Source organism: Crocodylus porosus, unplaced genomic scaffold, assembly GCF_001723895.1.
Source record: "Crocodylus porosus isolate Cpor-Errol unplaced genomic scaffold, CroPor_comp1, whole genome shotgun sequence".
NCBI classification, from domain to species: domain Eukaryota; kingdom Metazoa; phylum Chordata; order Crocodylia; family Crocodylidae; genus Crocodylus; species Crocodylus porosus.
Genome location: NW_017728907.1, coordinates 7,908,945 through 7,930,109, shown reverse-complemented (window position 1 = coordinate 7,930,109; position 21,165 = coordinate 7,908,945).

Here is a 21,165-nt window from a genome sequence, read left to right as displayed (position 1 = left end):
ACCTGGAAAGGCAATCTCAACTAAGTCTTCTGTGCAGGGACCTTATCAGCTATGCCAGTCAAATGCCAAGGGCTGGGTAATGAATCCACAACAGAGGCTGTTTTGCTTTCTGCTACCAAGGGTTGCCATGGCTCTAGGGACTCTACCATCTATACTAGCCAAAGTAGCAAGGTCCAGATAGCGGGGCCTATGCTAGAGTTTCTGTTACTCTGAAGCTGGAGAGTGGTGCTCAGATATGATGCTGGGGAGCACATTTCTGATTGGTGAGGAACAGTGCTAGGGTGTGATGCTAAGGAGTGCTGTTCTGGCCATTGCCTGCAGGATTTTCTGCCACTCCACTGCTGGAGACCTCGGCTGCTCTTTGAACAATGCCACAAGGGATTTTCACATTCCTCCACATGTCCATCACCAGGAATCTCCACCATTCCTCTTTGGTGTGCTATTCAACCCCAGCTCTTCTATATCAGTTGACTTTTTTTCAGCTCTTTCAGCAATAGCGAGTACCAGGTTTCTCCCTGAAGCCATTATAATTTGTATTTGCACATTCTTTTGAGGAATTGATGAGTCACTTAGCTAGCTAATCATGAAGCGATATTTTTTATAAAGAAGATTTTCATGTTCTAAACCAAATCAAGTCCAAATCAGTCCAGAACCATAAGCATCCCTACAATCATCAAACATCCTCCACCCCTACCAGGGGCTTCAGATATTTCCAAAGTCTTTTGGTGGGCATCCTATGTCCAGGCCCAAGCTTGGAGGCTTGGGGTCCAGAAGCCCCCAAATTTTGCCTGCCCTAAGTCATATGGCTGCAGAAGCAAGCTAGCCTCCCATTTCCATAAAGTGGGCATTAAGCCCCAATACATCTGCAGGTACTAAACCATGCCAGAAGAACAGTTATGCCCAGGAACACTTAAGGAAAACTACCTTCATGGACCCAGATACATGGTGTTTCCCAGTGATTCTTGTCTAGAGTCTAGATTTTGCACTAAAACTGGTGGCCATGCCACTTTAGACCTCAGCACAGCTTATGGGGAAGGCTGACCTTTTAGTGACCTCTGCATAATTTGGAATAGATATTTCTGTGCCTATGAACTTTACAATTTGGAAGGGGGGGCCAGTGAGCACAAAATCTGATCCACTTGTCCTTGACAATTACATATGTTAACCACAAACAGCTTAACCACAGACTACAGGCACAAGTAGCCCCTCAAACTTGCATACTAAGAAGGGTATGCAGATGACTAATACACAAGCTATCATTATAGAATGGAAGCACAGTCAAACATGCAGAACATAAGTAGGATTACACTTACAAGACTCATAGCTATAAAATCGCAGAAGTCAGAAGCCTACAAAGAACTTTCCAAGATCTCTTGATCTCTACCTACATTTCCTGCCCCATGCTTGTTCTTTCCACTATGTTTCCTTTGACTTGACATCTAGTCCTATACTCCACCATTTTTCTCTCTATATATTCTCAATAGTTATTGGTAAAAAGGTCACTTAGATGAAGGATTAATTGTACCATCAGACTATTTCAGTTCCTTTAAAATGATATGAAAAAGTTGTACCTATTTCTTACTGAAAAAGTAAAAGAAAAGCAAAATTACAGACAGATGGCCTATGGATGTGCAAAAATTAATGTTTGCAAATGATACGGAGGCTTATGGGGTAGTTATTCATTTTCAGCAGAGTAAATACATTGAGCTATATCCTGAATTACCTGTTGGTCCCAAAGGCTCAGTTAATTTAGGGCTCAGTCCTTCAAGCTTCTCACTGATAGAGAAAAACAGAATATTATTAGCCTTCACTGAATCTGGCACAAGTTTATAGCACACTCAGTATGAAACAGCCTTGTAGAGGTTCTCAGCTTGTGTTAAAACTTCAGCTCTGCTGAAGTCACAGGAATTGGGCTCCTTTACACCAGCTGAGAATCTAGGACTAGGCTAGATTTTGGAGTCAACAACTGCATCTGATTCAGCAAGCGGTTTAATGGTTGAATTGATTGGGCATGGCACTTAGGTTACCAGGAATAAAAAGAAGCTCATATTTCTTTCTTATGTGTCTGATAAGGGCAAATGGGACATATTGTACTTGACAACCAAATGCCAGTAGTACTAAGCTACCAAAACATTCCCATGTAAAGGAGATGCTTATAAAATTTATTCAGAATAATGCTAGGGACAGTTAATGATAAAAGGTTGCCTTGTAGTTAAAAAGAATGACTCCAGGCACTATCTGTGGCTTTACAGTGTGATAACCACTAGGAGACTGGCAGCAGGTCTGCTACCTTCAGGAGGTTCTCTGCCCTTTATTGTGGAGATCAGAGGCAGTCTCCGTAGAATTATTTACGCACGACTTAATTCAGAACAATATATTCATTCCAATTTCTTTTATGCTGGGGTGTAAGAAGCAATGCAGTGAAAGCTATTTGAAACTATATATTTTTAATACTGAAACTGTAGCTTCTCTTCCAAACTTTTCTAAGTAATTATGGCCTTAAATTTTGAAGGTAAATATTTCAGAGTTGGATTTTATGAGTCTCATCCTTTATACTTCATCTTCCTTCTCACTAATACATTATGGCATAGTTTGATGCTTGTATGGGTCAAATGTTGCTCTGGTTTACAATGTGGGAGGTCAGAATCACAGTTGTTTCAGCTATAAGAAAGTGCTTATAGAAGCATCAAGCAGAAATAATGCTGACTAATAGGCATTCTCATTTTTATTGTCATTGCCTGTGCTGTACTTCAATATCTACTATGTGCAATGTGAAGGGATATAGGGCAGTGATCTGAAATGTTGAATGCATTATAAATAGCAGACATTAGAATTCAAAGTTATTAGAACAGTCCTTGAAACAACCCTGGATATTTCAAAGCATTAGATATTTTGATTTTGCACAAGTAAGACACAGCTATTTCATTTTAATGAAGGAAGGTATAGATCAGTTGAAGGGACATATAAATATGAAATCTATGTCATTGTAGACAGAGGGTGGAAAATGAAGTCTTTAGTAATCACTGCCTAAAAAGCATTGGTAGGAAACCAACCACACTTGGTATATTTTTTCAGCAAATCGATTGGCAATAAGGTTGTTTGATGATTGCATTTTTTTAGTTATTGTTTTAGTAGACTTCTAGGATATGGCAAAAGTGTCATAAATAATTAAAGGTTACAAACTGCTGAAACAATGATTAATTCCTTACCTGCTGGCACATTTGCCCTTTCTATCATCTGACAGATGAAGTTGAATAGGCACTATCTCTAGGCTCTGAACCACCAGCTGCATAGGGCAGATAGGTCAGCCTTCACAAAATGAAAGCTCCTTCTACTGGCATAGGAAAGAAATTCCTGACTCACTTTTACTTATACCGAATAGCCCAGCTGGCCATCAACATGACATAGTGTTAACCTCTGCTTGGGTGCTGTTCCAAACTCTGGTTTTTTAACTAAATAAAGTATTGCAAGCTTCAGTGAATTGAGAATTGGAACAAGAGGTCAGATGATTTACTAATGCAAACCAGAGTAGCTCAGTTGAAATCAATAGATCTATGCCAATCTATACCAGGTGACATTCTAGACCATTGTGTTCAGGAAGACTGTAAATTACTGAAGAATTTCACCATCGTGAAAGATTGTTAAATAGTTTGTTAATGTCAGATTATTTTCTGTTGCTGAGGTTTTGGTTGTAGCCATGTTGGTCTAAGGTTATATAGGTAGACAAGGTTCTTTGAATAGATGTGATATTTTTTATTAGACCAACTGAGTAGTTGGAAAAAAGTTTTTGGAAAGCTTTCAGGTGCAGTGTAAACCATGCCTGGAACCTACACGGAAAATCCTCAAACAATTGCAACCCATTCTAGAAGAAGACTCAGTCCTCAAAGAGATCTTTCCATAACCACCCACCCTAACCTTCAAACAAGCACCGAACTTTGCTAACCTCATCACCAGAAGCAAACTCCGTAGGACCCAAACCACATCGACAAATGGATCCAGACCATGCCTGGACAAGAAATGCAAAACCTGCCAACACATCTCCACCATCCCCACTATAACTTCACCCTACAGCAGAGCCATCATTTTCCTGGATCTTACATCTGCACATCCAGAAATGTTATATATCTCATCCAGTGAAACAAATGGCCTGAGGGAAAATATGTAGGAGAAACCAAACAACAACTGCACAGCAGAATGAATGCATACCAAAAATCTATCAAAGACAAGAATACCCAGCTACCTGTGGGTTCACACTTCTCACAGGACAATCACTTCCTCTCCCATCTCTCCATTCTAATCCTCAAAAGGAATTTACAAAACACCTTCCGTAGTCAAGCCTACGAACTTCACTTCATAAATCTACTGGATACAAAAAATCATGGACTCAATATAGATATTTTTTTAATGACACATTACAACCTGCCTGACATCTGATTCACCAGGTACCTGCCTGGCAGCCTCTTTTCTATCTTGTACTCTATTACAGCACTGTCTCCCTTCAGCCTTTTCCCCCTGCTTTCTTCCCCCCTCCCTCCCTCCTTCCCTCCTCCTCCTCCCTCTTCTTCACTTCTCTGCCTCACCTTTTGTCTTTCTAATTCTACCTATTTACATTTTCATTGACATCCTACCACACTTTTAGCTTCTTTCATTTCTTGGAGTCTCAGAATAGGAGAGACTCCCATGCCTGAAGAAGTTGACTGTGCTCAAAAGCTTACTAAGAACTTTTTCCCAACTACTCAGTCGGTCTAATAAAAGATATCATATCTACTCAGCGAACCTTGGCAGATTATTTTCTGCACATTTGTGATTTTAGAAAGTGCCCTTCTTGTTTTAGATATATGTAGTACTGTCAAGTGTACAAATTTCTGTAGGTTCCAAATATTCTTCACACACATCAGCATGACTGCAGTTAACAAAACAATACACTTTGCAACAGAAATGCAATTGATTAGTTTAGTGCCCTTTGCTGATTGGTGTCAACAAATTGCATCTTAATCAGCAAAAATTGGTTACATTAGGATACAAGTATTAGCATAACGGGAGGGGAGAGCGGAGGGACAACACAAAAGCCAACAGAGCAGCTGCTTCAGACATTACCTTGGGGTGGACACAAAAATAGCAGTCACCACAGTTGGTACCTGCCCACATTGTCACTGATGGCACAGCAGCCAGTGCACAGAGCCAGTTATGCTCCTAGAAGCCAAGGCCTGCCCCAAAACCCATTGACATTATGGTATAAATCCCACTGACTTCAAGTGGCTTAAGTTTAAGCCCTGAGCCCAAATGGTCATGTTAGCAAGAAGTCCAAGATTCCAGCCTGGGCATTGAGCAAGGTGGCCCTGGGGAAGAATTTACCTTTGCCTTCAGAGTACAGTGCTATGGAACGCCTTACCAGTAGAAGCACAGGAGAAGCTGAGTTTTTCTCTAATCAATATACAATTAAAGATCCATCTTTTGCTAACTTCTTCTCAAAATGTCAGTTATGAATGGCAAAAATGTACTTTTATTAAAGTGTAAGAGAGTTAGATCAGGTTCTCTTACAGTAGGGATGGGTAATTATTTGGGGTAGAGGGCCACTTACAGAAATTTGGCAAACTGTAGCCCCATCCCTTGACAGGTGTCCTGCCCCCTGGTCATCATCTTGTGAATGAAAGTCCCACCACCTAACCCCTGACCTTGCTACCCAAAGTCCCTCTCTTTGCCCCCAGAAATACTTCTTTCAGCAAGGGCTTTTGCCATCTCAGAACCAGAAAAATACCAAATTATATTCTAAAAATTGGCATATAAAACATTCATTAATTTGATTTCAAAAAATATTTTTGTCATGATTTACATTTGTTTGTGTAGCATACATAGAGGTGATTGCACAATAGCTTTAAATGAATTCTTATGCTTGTATATTTTATGGGGTTTGGGTGGCATGTGAGGTGGGTATAGGTTTGTGGGGGGCTGTGGGTGTGTTTGTGGAGGAGATAGGTGTGGAGGGTGGGTGTGGGGTAAGGAAGTATGTGGGTGTGTGTGGATATGTGGGGTGTGGGTGGTTATGGGGTTTGGGGAGGCTGTGTGTGGGAGAAGGGTGGCTAGGGTGTGTGAGGAGGTATGGGAGTCAGTGTCTTTGGCAGTGTGTGGGGGGTGTGGATGCATATGTATGGTGGGGTGTGCATTGGGACTTGCCCTATGAAAACATACATACACACAGAGTCTCTCCTTCCCATTGCTCTCTGTTTCTCTCTCTCTCTCCCTCCCTCACTGCAGGTATGCTCATGCACACACACACACACACACACACACACACGAGTGCGCATGCTACTGCTGAACCTGGGGTGCCAGTGCAGGCCCTGTGCTGCCATGGTCTGGTGATGTAGCCAGGGTCCATGTGGTACTGGAGCAACCAGTAGTGTGCAGGGAAGCAGTGAAAACTGTGGCAAGCAGAGACTTCTGGTTGCAGGGGCAGGGCCAGGCCGGGTCAGGCTGGCCTTGCTGGTGAGTCCTGTTGACTTTATGTGTGCTGAGCTTCTGTTCTGTTATAAACCAGTTTCTGAGTACTTAAACCAGTTTATGTGTAAATTCTGTCTCTAAATTTATCCGATGTATGTTTAATTATTTAGTAGGAGAGAGGAATAAGCAATGAAATGAAAGTAAAAGCATAGTTGCATCAAATGTAGAGTATCAGGATTCATCCCAAGGCTTACTGATCTCCATGAGTTGAAAATAAAAATAATATTCATGAATAATAAGAAAAAATGAATATGGTGATAGTGGACACAGAAGTGGAGGGGGGCAGAAGGATAGAAAGATTTGATGAGGTGTGGATTCCACATGAGGATCTAGAGGAGAACAAACAAAATATTATCATAGTAGAGTTTTTACAGTGATTTGTAGCATCTCTTAAGACTGAGTAGAAAGCAGTCAAAATTACTTTTCCCAGGACCTCTTCTAGAACCTGCTAAAATAAAAATGTATTTTTCCCTTATGAAAGAGATACACATGTTTATGAAGCTGGGTGTTAACTTCTGTCTCAGCCTTGATGAGATTACTTCAAAATGTGTCAAAATGATTAAGATATGAGTTCAGAGGTAGGAGCATGCATTTTGAAAAAAATAGGGTGATATAAAAAAAATCACCACCCAGGTTGAAATTTAAATGAAGAAGGAATGGGTTAATTTAGTGCCTCTGGGATGTGGACAGAGATACTTACTCAGTGGGAGTCAAACGTATAAGGATGATATTACATTTTAGAGTTAGCAGATCATAATTCTAAGAAACATTCGTGTGTTAAGGTTAACAACAGGCTTAGTGGTGGCTGAATCTGGATATCAGGTCCAGTGTGGACTGCAGGGACCCCAGCAGCAGACAGGGAGAAGGAAACCCCCTCACCAGTGCCTCTGCTTTTCTCAGGCTGATCAGGGTGGCAGGGCAGTAATTCAGCGGTGTAAGGGGCAATATCCCAGCAGCTCCCAGCCCACCTGTTCCTGTTCTTGTTCCTGTTCTCCTCTCTCTTCTCCCCTCAATCCTGATGCCCCTCACCCCTTCCCCATGCACCTCTCCCCTCAGCTCCCCCCTTCACCTGTTTTTCCTGCATCCCTACTCACCCCATTCCCATCCACTTGTTGCCCAGCTGTTTCTAGCTGTAGAGTCCAGGGCTGTAGAGTCCTGGATAATAGTTAGTCCACCTGGGAGCAGTACATCCTGGGATACTGGAGGACTGCCAATTGGTGGTTTTATTTCAGGTGAATACCTAACAGTTATCTTAATTTAGGTAGCACAGCTCAAAGATAATCTTTGCCCAAAGTGGAATAACTTTAAGACAGCTAGAGGGCACTTAGCACTTGTTAAAAAGCCTTAATATGTATGTGGTCAGTCAAGTGTTAATGTTTTCTAATTGTAATATATTTAATCTCACCCTAAGACTAAAGGATGTGTAGTAATGAAGCACAGGAGCAGTTATAGTGAGAGCAGGTGGAAGATTCTTTGAGGATTTCACCCTATTGTAAAGGTTTGGCTGGGTTGTAGGTGGCTGGGCCCATGGTAGACCATTAGAAGTGACCTGGGGGTCAGTAGGGTGGGGCAGAGGTTACCTGAATTGAGAGGGGACATCCAAAGTCAGAAGGCAGGAGTCAGAGAACCAGTGCTGACTGGAAAATCTCAGATCAGGGTCCAGGAACCCAGAGAGCTTCAGAGGAGTTCCAATACCAGGGTCAGAGAATGCCAAAGCCGAGCCAGGAGAATCAGAAAGGCTTGCCAGAACAGACTGAGGCTGTATGAAGGTATGCCTGCTCCCTGAGGCGGCAGGTATGCCTATAAGGGGTGAATGGTGCTTTTTTCAGCAGCCAACCCAGTTGCAGGGAACTGAGGCAATTGCATTAACTAGAGACTAGGGGCATATGTGACTACTCAGGTGCTTGGCCCAACTAGGCATGCACAGTCAGAGGCCCTGATACCTATACTTTTACTCGTTGTCCTGTAGAAAGAACTTAGTCAATAATTTGTTCTGAGCTACCCAGGGTTGTATATTGTGCTATTTTAAAATCAAACACCATCGTTTAAAGAATCTTCAAGTTCTTAATTCCATTTTGTGCTGGGTAAGGGTGAATAATACATAGCATTTAGTCACTGGTAGCATTGGTCTGGGGAGTCAGAGTGTCTGTTTTCTTGGTAGATAATTACTTTGGAAGGAAAATGATAGGCTCTGAAAAATAATGCATCATAATTTTGACGGGGAATTTAGCTTTCAGGTAGAAACATAGGTCATTAAAACCAAATTTTATTACATGGAATTTTTTTTTTTAAATGACCTCTTCTAAGGCCTGGAAGGTTTCCTCTGTTTAATTACTATTTAATTGTTAACAATGCTTTCTTCTATATAATCAGGACATTAAAAAGTTTAGACTTTCAAAGTTATTTAATAAGGTTACTTAATTCACAAATAGCACAATCTATTTCTGTGTTTCTATTTAAATATATAGTTGCGTACACCAGAAGGGATATATATATAACAGTCAAGTTAATGTTCCTAGGTAGAGAACACTGGTCTTTTCATTTCTTGGTGTCAGAGTACATAAATACTGTGACGATTATGAATCAGTTGCTCAGAAATTCAAAACAATTTTCAAGTGAAAGGATTGTGGAGGGACCACTGTATGAATAAATTTACTGCTTTAGGGTAGATAAGGGCTAGGAACAGAAATTCCACATAAACTGATATAAGTGCTTGGAAATTGGTTCAAATCTGTAACAGAACAGAAGTTCAGTGCACATAAACTGCTTTCAAAATCATCAAAAACAGTGTAGGATAAATCTGGATGGATGTACTATCAGACTTAACTGATTTTGGTTAAATTGGTTTATTGAATTTCTGTCCCAAATCAAAAGGTGGAATACTGGCTTTGCTGTATAGCAAAACTCTGGTCAGCTTTGTTGGAGATTATTTTATTCATAGCTGCATATATGAAGTAAAGCTTCTTTATTTCTTTTTAAATAAAGATTAACCTATAAACAGACTATTCAATATGAAGACTTAATGAGCTGTGAGACAGAACAGTAAGGCCAGCAAGGTGAACTCACTATTCTTGGCTGTTACTTAACACTGTAGAATATCAATCTAGATCACTGTCCCACCATTATTTTAAGGACCATTCTTTATTTTTGTGTGTTTTCTGTGTCTGGATATTGAGCATTTGTAGCCCAAATAAATTGTATTCTTCTCTCTTTAGAGTTTACATTCTTCAGACTGTTGATACATGCATATAATGCCTAAAGCAACAGGGTCCCATCTGGGGTTGAGTCTTACTATGCTATTAATTTTTAGGCTTGGGTTATAAGCAGAAAAAAAAGTGCCTACAGCAAATGCAATAGGCTGAAATAATGCAATATAAATCTGTAGTAATTGAAAATCCAAGTGTTTTATTATCTTGAATTTCAAATTCTATTCTATAGTTTTGAATATGCTTGAGAATAATCAGCCTATCTTTCTAGCACCTGATGAGCTATTCATGTTTAAAATAAATTGTAAGATGAGGAAAAAAAGAAAATCTATTATCAAGTACCAGCAAACACTTGCCTTAAAACAAACAAACAAAACCAAACAAAAAGATGATTTAAATCAAGCATTGCTTAATAATATGACAATTTAAATTTATTTCCCTTCAAAAATAATATTCTAAACCTGAGCACTTCGCCAAAAAAACAAAATGTTCAAGAAAATGAAACCAATAAAAGGTACCCATTTGCAGAGTACATTTCTGATGCAACTCCATCATTCCATTTGTTCATTATTAACTGTTTTTTTATTTTTCCGTATTGAAATATGGATTATATTGCAGTGTTTGCATATTAAAAACAAAGGCTGGCTGTGTCACTAAAACTAGTTGTACTTATTCATAGGTTCTTGTAGTTTTTTTTTCACATTAGATTGTCATAAAAATTAACCTAACAAATGGGAATTCTGACTGCCTTTCCACTTACGTGAATGTACCCAACATGCTGCAATAAATCTAAAATATATGCATGTGTTCCTACCCTGAGGACCTGATCCATAAATCAAGAAGTATATGTTTATATGCCCCATCATCAATTTAGTATCAGCTAGCTTCTTAAGTATTTAAAAATAAAAACAACTATTCCTCACTTTCTTTTTTTCCAGTCTGCAAGTAAATATCTTGATTATTTATGGGGCTTTTCCTTTTTTATTATTTGCTTGATTGTATGTAAGGAAGAGTAGATGTGTAGGATGTCTTACTTTGTTGTGAGTACATGAGGAAATGAAGACACATATGGCTCCTAGCAGACATTACAATTAACCTGGTAATAGCACCACAAATAGTAACTTTGCCACCTGTTCAAGGAATTAACGGTGTGACAACAGCAGAAACCAGCCACAAAAATATGCAACAAAATATGTGAAATATTTTTTGTGGCTCGTTTCCATTGCACCTTAAATGTGTGGCAAGATGAGCAGGGGTGGCTCAAGACTGGTGTGATCCTGGAATGGGAATTGACAATTGTTCTACTGATTGTTCTACCTCTGGGACTGCACCAGAATCTTAGACTAGCCCAGCTTTCAACTTGCTGGGTGGATGTGGCATGGTAGGAGGCACAACTTCTGGGATAAGATCCTATCACACCATTAAATTAACGTGTACCAAGGGACTTAATTTTAAGGCGTTTAACAGTTTTAAAGCTTTAATGATTTAGGCATGTTTATGCAGATTCTTATTTTACCTGCCTTACTCCTGATAACTACATATAGTGAGTTTTTTGGGATGGAGGGAAAGACATAAAAGAGATAAAATTAACTTTAATACTATGTATAATAGTGCTAATAACGGCCCCATCCTTTACTGATTATATCTGCCCCATGAGACATGTCTTGTGTTTCTGCATAAGAGTATTTTTTTTAGTTTATAAAGAATAAAGATTTACATTCATGAGTTTTGCAGTATTTATCCCTATCTGATATGAATAGACCCCTATTCTGATCTAGAGCTACCAAAATCATCCTTCCTTTTGACTGGAAAATAACATTTTATGTGACCTTCAAACAGGCCCACTTTTAACAGGCTCACTTTTAATGTTTGACACCCTATTAACCATTATAATACACAAGGGACAGGTACAGAAGTTACACTTATTGCATACAGAAAATGCCCTACAGCCATAACCGAACAGACAGTCAGGGCCTATATAGCACTGTAAAAATGGTGGATCTCACTCTAGGATAACCCTGGATGGATGTGGTATCAGACTTCAGTATTATACGATAGAGAGACATAACAAACTTCAGTATCAGATACCATCGAGACTCCTGGTAGGTCACATTCTGCCCACACTTCATGGAGCACGGTAGCTGTCTGCTCACTCCAGCCCCTCACAAAGCAGTGGTCTAGCCTAAGCCAGAGCTCCTGTCCTATATCCAGGAGCTTGGCTGGAACCACCCCCAGCATGTCATAGATGAGTCAGCAAAGACCCTGTTTCCAGTCCCCCACTAAACCTGGGCAAGTGTCAACAGACCACACCATCCCTCAAGGTCACATTGCTTTCTTGACAGAGGCCAGCATGTTTACCCAGATCCACCTGATGCAAACCCTAACCCAAACAGACCCTGATGTTTGGATGTAACCAACAGATGAATCTGCATGTCTTTGCTGGTGATCTTCCAGGTGTCATTTAGCAGAACAACTATGGATGAGCAACGCTGCAGGTAAGGTATAGCAGGAAATGTGAATTCTCCCTAGCAAACCCAATCCCACTCCCTCCCTCCTTCTCCTTCCAAAGAGCCAGAGACAGTTCATGCCTCAGGCCCTGACACTTGGATTTTCCAGCCCTCCTGGCTCCCACATAAGGGAAATGGAGCTCAGGCATCCAGTTTTTTTCAGGTGGAAGGCAAAACATGGATGTTCTGTGCTATGGTCAGAGCCCAGTTGTGAGCAGTTATATGGGTGCTTGCCCTGGGCATGGGAAAAGGTCCAAACAGGGAACTCATCATAAGTCCTTTGGTGTCTCCCTTGTGTGCTGACTCTTCATTTGTGTGTGAGAGGCCTGGTTGTGGAGGCTGAGATCCTAGATCCAGGATGGCCACCTGGACACCTGCAGAGCAGCCGCAGCTGGTGAACTCAGACTGGTGGGGCGGGTGGAGCGGCACAAAGAAGCAGGGGTGGGGTTTGCCATGCCTTCTGCAGAGCACATAAGATATGCGTAGATGGGGCCAATGACAAGAGGACCAAAAAGGACCATCAATTTGGGGGGCTGGAATGGACAGGACAGCAACTTCTTGCTCTTGCAGTGCTGCAACACTTGAATGAGCTACTTGGGACCAGGAGCACACTGCAAAGGTCCAAGAACAGGGTCTAGGGATGGCCAGACATTCTCTAAGGGAGGTTGCATGTGCCACTATGGAGCTGAAAGAGTCACAGAACCAGGATAAGGAGTTTATGCAAAGGGCCACAGACTGCTTGGGATCCAGCCATGACAGTCGAGTGGCATCAGTACCACCTTCCGTAGGTAGACTGTTTCCTTTCTGGACCAGAGTTGTGAGGTAGGCTGGCCACACCACAACCATGTAGACCTCCACTCCAGGGACTCTTCCATAGGGCAACATGCCTGAGAGTCCTATGGGAGGCAAGGGTGGTTGGTGGTTGTGGGGAAATGCTCAACACTGTGCACTGATTGAGAGATGTTGAGGGCTTGACAGCACCCAGAACAGGAGATAGGGCATGTGGGAGCCTCTGACCTGTGATTTGAGGAGCCTGAAAGGTGTCTGGTAGGGCCTGCTCTGGGGAATAGCACTGCAGGAGAGGAAGGGGGCCAGGCTGCTCTGGGCCTAGTGCCAGGGCCACCATTGACTCATTCCACCTTCCCGAGCCAACTTACTATGTCTGGCCATTAGTGGTCACTGGCATAGGTACAGTGCACCAAAGACAATGTGGGGGGTGTTCCACTCAAAATCATCAGATCTGGACAAGGCCACTGTGGGACCACTGTGGGAATGGCAGCCCTTGGGGCTCTGGTCCAAGTTCCAGAGTGGCCAACATTTCACAGTTTTTCTTTATCATGCACATTGCAATATTTAATTAAATCTAGGGGCAGCAGTTTCACATGCAGTATTCCCCCTTCTGCAGAGCCTGTTGCCCCCAGGTTTCATTTTTCTTAGGGTGAGTCACCCATGGCTGCCCCCACCCTGCCCAATGGCATAACCTCTTGGTGCAAGCAGGGTCTTTCCCCACTCTCTTAATGTTGACTGAAAAAAGGTTCCAAGTCCTGGGGCAGGCAACGTTGCACAGTTTTTGTTTAATAAACACACTAGCAGTTTGGCAGCTTCAACATTTGATTAAAATGAAGCATATCTCTTCTTTGTGCCACATTTCCCCACACTCTGGTGTGTGCCCCCTGGGGTGGGGGTGGGAGGTTGGGTATGGAAAGAGGAAGGGGGTGGTGCCCAGACAGCCTGGGTTGTGGGCAGCAGTGCCCATGACACAGGGTCAGAGGAACCCATGGCAGGAGCCCCTAGAAGGCATTGGCACTCAGAGCCTTACTCAACCAGGGAGGACTCCAAGTCCATTGAGATGAGAAAGCAATTGATGAGTGCTTTGCAGATCTGGACAGGTTGCTTCAGTATAGGGATGAGGCCACACACATCATCATGGAGCTCATCCTCTCCCCCAGCCCTGTACTGTGTGTGCTTACAGTGCCAGGTTCACTCCATAGTTTATGTGCAGTCCAGTTGCCCCCACAGGGCATCATAATCCAGGGCAGAAGTGGGTAGACTGGACCCCTGATGAGGATTGGGGGCCAATGACATCACTGATGATGAAATTAGGGACCTTGGGCATGTAGCACCATTCTCCATCACCCAAGGAGCAGGGAGTTGTGCAAGAGGTGAGCATCATCCTCATCAGCTGCATGAAAGTCAATGGCCCAGCCATACCCCAGATGCCTGGGTTCTCTGTGTGTGTATATGAGTATCCAGGATGCCTGGGTTCTGTGTGCATGTGTGGGGCATCAAGGTGGGTGGCCATGATGTCCTTACAAGCCAATCAGGGGTGTCTCAGCCAATCAGCTCCATTTGGGAGTCTTCAGCCAACTGGGGAGCCCATGGGGCATGCTGGGAGATATGTAAGAGTCTCTCTTACTAGCTGTGCTGGGGCTCTGCAGGCAGGATCCAAGACCCACCTCCACAAGGGATAATGTGTGTTCTGCTTCCTCTCAATCTAAATGGAACCGCTTAAAGTAAAACTAAAAAGTTACAGCACTTCTGTCATGGGCTTCTTGAATGGCTGTACTTAGCCTGGGTCATTAGCATGCATCCACTGATTCTGATGGTCAGAATGTCAATCTTACTTAAGTATGTGTGATCATATACTCTAGCAGCTGCCCAACATTGAGCCTATAACACCTATTTTGACAGCTAATGGGGACTTCCTTTTGCTCAAGTGACAGTGGTCTGCATACTTAGAGCTACAAGTATGATACCCATAAAAACGTTATCTGGAGAGCAAGGTAGCTCTGGTTTCTTTCCAAAAATTATAATGCAATTCTCTAATCTGATTTACAACAGCAAAAAAGTTGTTGTAGGCTTTTTGTTTTCTTTTATATTGCTGAACTGTTTGTCCTTTTCATTTTCATTAAAATCTCCAGAATCCTCCGTCTCCTTAGGGAAGAAGGGAGAAGACCTTCTAATTAGTTCAGACTTTAGCTCATATTGCCTTCTTTCTATTTTTGTGACAGGGGTATTCTTCCCTGCCAGCATTATTAAGTGAATAGCAAGTGTTTTCACACATTCTGTATTTTTACCAACATAGACTGTATAAAGCATTTTTGTATGCTATTTATACTACGGAAGTATCCAGATCCTGCAACATTTATAATTATACATTTAACTTCTCCAACATATATTGTGGTTTCATGAAAACTGTTGGGCAGCATCTAAAGGACTTGTGCCTAAGGTTATATGAAAGAGTAATATTACTATTTCTTTGCATTTACAATAATTCTTTTCCCATCTAGTTCTGTCTAAGGGTTTTCAGTATTTGTGCAAACACAATGAATGTTGCCCTTAATCAGATATGAGGCCTCACTGCGATTGTAAATCTGTAGCCAAAAGAAAGTCTAAAAAATATTGTAATATACTATTTTTCCAAATATGTCATGGGAGCTGCTGTAATTCAGTTTTTAAAAATAGAGATAGATGTGAGTTATAACATCAGCTCTAACCATCTTCAAACTTTGCAGAATAGCAGGACATCTTACTGTAGACTAATGCTTAAATTTTGCAACAGCAATACCTTTTTCTGGTTAAGATATATGTCCATGTAGAATTTATAAGGCGACATGCACACTTAGATCTACACATGCATATTATAGTCACAGTGGCTGCGTATACAGAAGACACTGACTAAGCAGCAGTTCATTACTACTGCACAGTAGTGTCTTGTGGCACATAGTATGATGTGACACTACTGCACAGTAGTAATGAGCTACTGTTCAGTCACCATCACCAAAAAAGCTGTTTGCAGATATTATTGTCCAGTAATGCCAGTTACTGCACAGTCATTTAGTACTTGTGTAAGTACTAAATGACTGTGCAGTAACATAACTATGCAGTCAGCATCTCGTGTAGACATGGTCACACATACACAGCTTTATACAAACATGCTTCTCATCTGCTGATCCAACAAAGCTTGATCTAAACCTTTCTTATTCAAAACATACGTAAATTGTTTTTACATCAAATTCAAATCAGCTTACAAAAAAACTTGGTGGGTGGAAGGAGGAAATGTAATGGATCTTATGTGTCTATACTTCACTAAAGCTTTTTACAAAATCCCACATAACCTTCTCATAAACAAATTGAAGAAATGTGGAATAAACTACTGTAGGTTGGGTAGACAACTGGCTCAATAGCTGCAAGCAAAGAGCAAATGTAAGTTGATTTATGTCAGAATGGGAAATTCTGCATGAAGTCCCACTGGTACTATTGCTGTACAATGGATTTACTAACAATTTGGATGCTAAAATCATAGAATCATAGAAAATGAGTGTAGGAAGGTAATCCAAGAGGTCCTCTAGTCCAACCCCCTGCTCAAAGTAGGACTGTTCCAAACTGTATCATCCCAGCCAAGGCTTTGTCTAGCCAGGTCTTAAAAATCTCCAAGCATAGAAATTCCAAAACCACTCTGGGTAACCTGTTCCAGTGCTTTACTACCCTCCTAGTGAGCAAGTTCTTTCTAATATCTAACCTAAACTTCCCTTACTGCAACTTGAAACCATTGCTCTTTGTTCTGTCATCTATCACCACTGAGAACAGCCTAGCTCCATCCTTTCTGGAACCACCCTTTAGGTAGTTGGAAGCTACTATTAAATCCCCCCTCAGTCTTCTCTTCTCCAAACTAAGTAAGCCCAGTTCTCTCAGCCTGTGCTCAGAAGTCATGTCCAGAACCCCCCTAACCATATCTGTTTCCCTTTGCTGGGCTCTCTGCAATTTGTCTACATGCTTTTTGTAGTGTGTGTATGTGTGTGTGTGTGGGGGGGGGACTGGTCACAGTACTTCAGATGTGGCTTGACCAGTGTTGAACAGAGGAGAATAATCATTTCCCTTAATCTCCTGAAAATGCTTCTACTAATGCAGCCTAATATGTTGTTAACCTTCTTCATAGAAAGGGCACACCAATAGTACATATTCAGCTTATTGCCCATGTAATCCCCAGGTCCTTTTCTACAGAGCTGCTGCTTAGACAATTATCCCAGGCCTGTATGGGTGCATGGGATTGTTCCATCCTAAGTGCAGGACTTTGCATTTGTCCTTATTGAACCTTATGAGATGTCTTGGCCCAATCCTCCAATTTGCCTAGGTATCTCTAAAATCTAGCCCTGCCTTTCAGCATATCTACTACTCCCCCCAATTCGGTGTCATCTGCAAACTTCCTGCGACTGCACTCCATCCCATCTTCTAGGTCATTGATAAAGATAAAACTGGTCCTAGCACCAACCTTTGGGGCACTCCATGTGAAAGCAGCTGCCAACTAGACATTGAGTCATTGACTACTACCATCTGAGCCTGATAATCCATGCAGTTTTTTATCCACTGTACAGCCCAGTCATCCAACTCATACTTCCCTTGTCTGCATGTGAGAATATCATGGGCGATTATATCGAAAGTCTTGCTAAGGTCAAGGCATATCATGTCCACTGGTTTTCCCACATCCACAGAGCCAGTCATCTCATCATAGGAAGCAATCAGGTTGGTCAGGCATGACTTGCCCTTGGTGAATCCATGCTGACTGTTTCTAATCACCTTCTTCTCCTCCAAGTGCACAGAAATGGATTCCTTGAGGACCTGGTTCATGATTTTTCCAGGAGCTGAAGTGAGGCTGACCAGTCTATAGTCCTCCTTGGATCCTCCTTCTTTCCCTTCTTAAAGATAGGCACTGTATTTTCCCTTTCCCAATCATCCAGGACCTATCCCAATCACCATGTGGTTTCAATGATGGTCAGTGGCTCTGTAATCACATTGGCCAACTCCCTCAACACCCTCAGGTGCATTCCATCCAGCCCCATGGAATAGTATACGACCAGCTTTTCTAAATAGTCCCTAACCTGTTCTTTCATCATTGTTGGCTGCCCACCTCCTTCTGAAACTGTGTTCCCCTATAGGGCTAGGCAAAATTTTGGTCGCTGATTTGATTTGGTGGAGATTCGGCCTGATTTCATGGCCAAATCTCCAAATCCAAATTGAATCAGGACACCCTTTAATCTCTTTGAATTGCATTGGAACCCTCCAAATTGATTCAAAGAGATTTGGAAAGGTTTGGTGATTCGGATATAGATACAGCTTTAAATATTTTTTTCTACATACCTTTAGATAGCAGGCAGCTCATGAATGGTGCAATCCTGGGGTTGGTTCATGGAGTGTCCCACAGAAGAATGGTGAGCTCCCCAATGCACTCAGCAGCAGATCCAGAAGTGAACCAGAAGCAAGTCTGGTCCAATTCAGGGTCCACTGGGGAGTGTGCTGGGGGGTCCCCCCATAGCCAATCGCTGAGGTGGGAGAGGGCAGGGCTCCCTCCCCCCACCCCCACATGCTATCTGGTGAACCCAGAAGTGGATCAGAAGTACTTACAGTCTACTTTCAGGTCCATTGCCGAACATGAGCCCCCCCCACGTGCTCCTTTTGGATGCTCCATCTGCTCCAGCATTGCAACATTCACAAGCCATGCCTAGTACCTCAAGGTATGTAGAAAAAAAACATGTAAAGTTTTGCCTATGACTGATTCGTTGATTCTCCAAATCAGCATTGAATCTTCAGATTCAGATTCGGCTGAATCAAGTCAGGGACAGTGATCTGAATCAACACTTTGAATCACTGTCCCTGATTCAGGCTGAATCCAAATCCAAATTGAATAGAACCCATTTTGCACACCCCTACTGCCCTGTGCAGTAGTTTGGGAGCTAATTTTGCCTGTGAGTACTGAGGTCAAAAAGGCATTGAATACTCTTCCACCTCATCTGTCACTAGGTTGCCTCTGTGGCAGAATGCCATCCCAGTCTCCTCCCAGATTCTGCTATTAGGTTTTTGGTTTAAAAAAAGGAACAACCCCAAATCCACATTCTTTGTGATTAAAATTAAACACCACTAATATATAGATATATTTATAGTCCAGTTTCATTTTAATCATGGAAAAATGTGGATTTTTTTTATTAAAAAAATTGAGCCTTTTTTTAAATCAAAGAAAACCAGATTCTCTGCTGATCACCAACTCCAAGGAGAAAGCTGAACTCCTGAACAAGTACTTCACATCTGTATTTCACCAGTCTAAGAGTGATAGCCTGCCAAATGCAAATATGACACAGAATAGTCACAGTAGGGATGATCACCTATCAACAGTCAAGGTAGAGCTGGTGACAGAACAGCTAAAGAGGCTGGATATCTATAAGTCAGCAGCATTGGATGAACTGTATCTGAGAATGCTGAACACTCTAGCTGAAGACATTACAGGACCACTGGTGAACCTCTTTGAGAATTCATGGCATGCAAGAGAGGCCCCAGAAGACTGGAAAAGCCCAATGTTGTGCCCATCTTCAAGAAGGGAAGGAGAGAGGACCCAGGGAACTACAGGCTGATCAGCCTTACCTCAATCCCAGGAAAAATCCTAGAAAAAATTCTCAAGGAGTCTATATGTGATAAGCTAGTAGAAGGCAAAACTCTGAATGACAGCGAGCACAATTTTGCCGTGGGTAGGTCATGTCTCTTTCTATGACCAGGTTACTCACCACCTGGGTAAGGGAGATGAGGTCAATGTCATTTACTTGGACTTTAGGAAGGCCTTTGACTTAGTGTCCCATGAAACTCTCAAGGGGGACTATGGGTTCAACAATTCAACATTCAAATGGGTGCAAAACTGGCTGTGGGGTCAGACCCAGAGAGTATTAATAAATGGATCTGTGTTGACCTGGTGGAAGGTAGCCAATGGGGCCCTCCATGGCTCACTAGTTAGAACAGTGCTTTTCAGCATCTTCATCAATGATTTAGATGTGGGGCTGAAAAGCAAACTGGCAGCTTGCTGATGTCACTAAGCTGAGGGGAAGTGAGGCCATGCCTCAGGGTAGGCTGACAATCTAGGAGGACCTAGAAAGATTAGTTAGATGGGCAGACCAGAACCAGATGCTGTTCAACACTGGGAAATGTAAAGTGCTCTGGGGAGAAAAGGTCCACAACAAACTTACAGGTTCAGTGGTGCTATACTACGTAGCAACATGTCCAAAAGAGACCCTGGATCATAATTGACCATAAAATGAATATGAGCCATCAGAGTGATGCCACAGTTAGCAGAGCAAACAATATGCTGGCATACATAAACTGATTTTCCCCAGCAGGGACCGGAACACTTACCCCCCTGGGCCCCTCTTAAACCCCAGGGGAGGCACACCTAGGCCAAGGGTTAGCAAGAAACTAGTTAGGGAACTTTTGGAGGGACTGGATGTATTCAAATCAGCTGGTCTGGATGATCTCCACCCTCAAGTACAGAAGGAATTGGTTGAGGTCATTGCAGGACCCTGGCATGGCTTTACGAGCACTCATGGTGCTCTGGTGTGGTACCAGAAGACTGGAAGAGGGACAATGTGGTTCCCATCTTCAAAAAGGGGAGGAAGGAGGACCTGGGAAACTATAGGCAAGTTAGTCTTACCTCAATCCTAGGCAAGCTTTTTGAAAGAATTATTCTGGCACATATCCATGAGGGGCCAGCAGGGGAGATTATGCTCAGGGGCAATCAACATGGGTTCATTGGTGGCAGGTCTTGTCAGACCAACCTGGTGGCCTTCTATGACCAGATCACCAAATCCTTAGATGCAGGGGTAGCAGCGGACATAGTCTTCCTGGACATTCAGAAGGCATTCGACACTGTCACTCAACCCATTCTCATTAAGAAACTCGGGGACTGTGGTGTCGACACCCACACAGTCAAATGGGTCACCAACTGGCTGGAGGGCTGCATCCAGAGAGTGGTGGTGGATGGGTCATTTTTGACCTGGAGGGATGTAGGAAGTGGGGTTCCACAGGGCTCGGTCCTCAGGCCCACACTGTTCAACATCTTCATCAGTGATTTGGACAAGGGGTAAAAAGCACCCTGTTCAAATTTTCTGATGACACTAAGATGTGGGGGGATGTGGGCA